Genomic DNA, 4,349 nt, shown 5'->3' on the forward strand with positions numbered 1-4,349 from the left:
GATATTATTTACACAGGGAGTTCAAAAGAGATGATAGCTGAGTTTAAAGGTGAGATGATGAGACAATATGAGATGACTGATCTAGGATTACTTCATCATTTCCTTGGTCTTGGGGTATTGCAAACAGATAATTACATCTTCTTGCATCAAAAGAAATATGCAAAGACTTTGCTTGAGAAATTTGGACTTAGGGATTGTAAGCCGGTTGCAACACCATTAGCTATGAATGAAAAACTTACAAAAATAGATGGAAGTGATCTGGCAGATGAGACTTTATATAGACAAATGGTGGGAAGTTTGCTATATTTGACAGCAACAAGGCCAGATATTATGTTTGCAGCAAGCTTATTGGCTAGGTTTATGCACAATCCTACCAAGAAGCATATGGGGACAGCTAAGAGAGTTCTGAGATACATACAAGGCACTGTGAACTATGGAGTGGTCTATGAAAAGGGAAAAGGAGCAGTGTTGGTTGGTTATTGTGATAGTGATTGGAGTGGAAGTGAAGATGATATGAGGAGTACATCTGGCTATGCATTCAATCTTGGTTCTGGTGTGTTTTCTTGGGCCTCAATCAAACAAAGCAGTGTTGCTTTTTCAACTGCAGAGGCAGAATACATCAGTGCAGCAGAAGCTACTGCACAGGCCATTTGGCTAAGATTTGTACTCTCTGATTTTGGGGAAGAACAAGCAGAACCAACTAAGTTGCTGTGTGATAATACTTCAGCAATTGCCATATCAAAGAATCCAGTCCATCATCACAAAACCAGGCACATTAATCGGAAATTTCATTTCATCCGAGATGCACTTCAAGATGGTGAGATTGATCTGGTATACTGCAAGACTGAGGAGCAGGTTGCAGATATATTCACTAAAGCTTTGGCAAGGGATCGATTTGAAGTACTGAGGACAGCTTTGGGAGTGATTTCAGCACATCACTTAGAAGGGAGTGTTAGTTTATAAGTGTATTTGCTGAAATATAATAAGAAGTCAGTTTTAAATATCAGCCCTTGGATCATAGTCCAAGTGTGCAGCTAAGATGTAATCTTAGATTAATTAATATTTCCTCTTGCTACATGTGCTAAGTGTGTGTGAATGAATGAAACAGTGTGCAGAGTTTGTTTCTTCTTCCCAAGCAGAATTCTCTCACTCTCTCTCTAGATTTCTTACTCTCTTCCTTTCTTCAATATATATAAATTGATTGAAACACTCATACAAGATCATAGTCTGTATGCTAACAGATGCAACATAGTCAACTTTAAATGTACATCATTAATCTTGTTTCATTACCTGGAAGTAACTTACTAGTTTCGGGCTTTTTCTTTGTTCTCCTTACTCTTAAACAAATGAAGATGAATATAATTAGTGCCAGAGAAACAACAATTGGCACAACAATATTGATGACAGGCCGAGATGCGTTACCCTTCCATCCTGCAAAAACCCAATATCCTTGTGGTTAATCAAACCATAATTTGGATATATTAAACTAGCACCCATTTTCTACTAAAGCATCATACGTATATTTTTAGGTATCAATGCATACATGTACCTCCTGAATTTGTGTTGTGAAGAGACACACGCACTTTTGACCAAGCCATCAATTCATTCCACTCTTGGAATCAAGGAGTCACGAGAACGTCCTCCTTCATAGAATCTGTTGTATTTATTTCCATGTAGTTATATCATTCATTGTATTTTCTTCGATGAATGGCCAGGGACACCAAAAGTTAACTCAATGTAATTATATATTGGATTGAATACGATGACTGGAACGTTATCATAATTCTACATCTCTACACTAGAAACCTTCTCCGTACCGAACTGGTTCATCTTTCTATATGGATCCACAGCCCTGAAAAGGACTAACAGCCACTCGATCCTGTCTACATTATCACTCAAATGGCTACCAATGACTCTCATATCTTCTTTTCGGACTCCAACGCTTCCCATACCTCTCAAGGCAAAACCTCCTCCTGGCATCTGCTCTTTTACCAACATCTTTCAACAATGACCTTGGTGACATTGTCAAAGTCCAAGACAAGCCAGGAAATAAGCTACATGATGGTACGCTTAATCCTGTCTATACAAAGGATAAATTGGTGCTCACTTGGATCAAGTCTGAAGAGAATAATAGAATATATAAAAATGTACAAGAGTCAAAAGTTAGTTAGAGTTAGTTAAAGTTACTATTGTAATAATTCTTTTACTCTTGGAAACTTTAGTTTTTACTCTATATGTTTGTATATGTACACTTTGTAAAATTATTCCCTGAGTTAATGAAAAAGACTCTTCATTTCCTCAATATGGTAACAGTATTTCCTCACCTACCAAACAGCTCTACTTCCGCTTCTTTTTCTTGATTCTTGATCGGAATTCTGCAATTTCTGATCTTTAATGGCTGTCGATTCTTCTAGCTCCTCCTCTCCGGTGATTGCGCCTCTTCGATCTCCTCATGCAATCTTAAATCCGAACTCTTCTCCGCTCATCTCCAACCTTAATTCTTTAGTTCAGGCTTCGATTAACTCGATCACGATCCAGAATAATGGTAGTATGGTTCAAACAAAGCTCAAATGCCACAATTATCTTGTATGGAAATCTCTCTTCAATCCGATCTTCTGCCGTTACAAGCTTATCGGAATGCTCGAGAGCTTTGCTAGAATCTTGAACGAAGATTTGGTGGAGTCTCTCGCTCACATATTAATCAACTCCGCACTAATCTTCAATCTATGAATAGCATCAAGGAGGTTACAAATGCTCTCACTACTGCTGGCGCACCAGTGGATGAACATGATCTTCTCCTCATTATTCTAAGCGGTCTTCCTGATGAATATGACTTGTTCATGGATTCTATTCAATTCCTCTTGGTTGACACAATTATTGATGATCTTCATGGATTTCTTCTCAGTAAAGAAATGGCTCTTTCCAGAAAGAAGCACAAGCAAGAAGCAAAATCAAAGTTCTTCTTCCCATGAATCGTATCAAGCTTTCAATTCTGTCCAGACATCAAATAATCCTCCACTGCTACCTACACCAAATGTTCCTTAGTTACAAGCATACAACGCTTAAACTCAGCCAAACAGGAGCAATTTTCAGAGGAACAATTCTCAGCGCAATTACTCGAATCGCACCAAATTCAATCGCTACAACAATAACAACCACGGCGGACATCGTGGTGCCAATCGTGGTGGAACTTACTACAACAACAATCATACTTCTCCACACCTTGTTCCATGTCAAATCTGTGAGGATCCAGGCCATCTAGCAATCAATTGTTCAAATCGTATGAATCCAAATTTCCAAGGGCGCATTCCACCTGCTAAGCTTGCCATGTGTGCCAATACTTCCACCTATTCTTCCCCACCATGGTTGATTGACTCCGGTGTGAGCTCACACATGACAAACAACGTTCAAAACTTGCAAAATCCTTAGCCATACACTGGTCCTGATAAGGTCTACATTGGAGATGGCCAAGGTTTGCCAATTCTTCACTCAGGTTCTTCGTTTATTAAAACACCATCAGCTACATTTAAATTGAACAATGTTTTGCATGTTCCCCATCTGAAAGATGATCTTCTATCTGTAAATATGTTTCTTTTGGATAACTGGTGCTCCTTCCTTTTGACTTTAATTTCAAGGATCTTACTACAAGGAGGATGCTTTATAGAGGTCATATTCACAATGGTCTATATCCCTTCCCAGTGTCTTCTCCATCTACAAGATGGTTCTTTGCCAATTCTGCAATAAAAGTATCTCCTCAAATCTGGCATCAGCGTTTGGGGCATCCAACACTCAAGACTTTTCGAAATGTTGTATCAAAGTCTATCTTGCCTACTACTAGTACTATTAGTCAGTTTCATTGTTTAGATTGCATATTAGGTAAATGTGTTAGATTACCTTTTCATGATTCTCGTTGTACTACTTCTCGAGCTTTAGAACTAGTACATGCTGATGTTTGAGGACCATCACCCTTACTCTCTGTGAGTAGTTATAGATTCTATGTCATTTTCATTGATGATTTCATGAAATATACTTGGTTTTATCCTCTGAAGAATAAATCTGATGTGTTTCATACATTTGCTTAGTTTTAAGCTCTTGTTGAAAACTTATGTGGCAACAAAGTTGGCACTTTAAGATCTGATTCAAGGGGGTGAATTTCTTAGTTCCGCGTTTAAGAAACATCTTGCTCAACATGGTATTCAATAGCACCTTAGTTGTTGCTACACTCCTCAGCAAAATGGTTGTGCTGAAAGGAAGCATAGACATGTTGTAGAAACTGTCAGAACCCTATTGCTTGCATCCAAAGTTCCCCATCACTTTTGGGTGGAAGCCTTCCTCACTGCAGTCTATCT

The 4,349-nt window shown here is 38.5% G+C and overlaps 1 long non-coding RNA gene across 1 annotated transcript; it reads left to right on the forward strand.

Moving 5' to 3' along the window:
* Nucleotides 1-2,275: 2,275 nt before the first annotated feature.
* LOC108169421 (uncharacterized) lies at nucleotides 2,276-4,055 on the forward strand. Its single transcript, XR_001785743.3, has 2 exons — nucleotides 2,276-3,472; nucleotides 3,636-4,055. It is a non-coding gene; the product is annotated as an uncharacterized lncRNA (long non-coding RNA).
* Nucleotides 4,056-4,349: the final 294 nt, after the last annotated feature.

The sequence above is a fragment of the Malus domestica genome, chromosome 15, assembly GCF_042453785.1.
Source record: "Malus domestica chromosome 15, GDT2T_hap1".
Taxonomy (NCBI): Eukaryota; Viridiplantae; Streptophyta; class Magnoliopsida; order Rosales; family Rosaceae; genus Malus; species Malus domestica.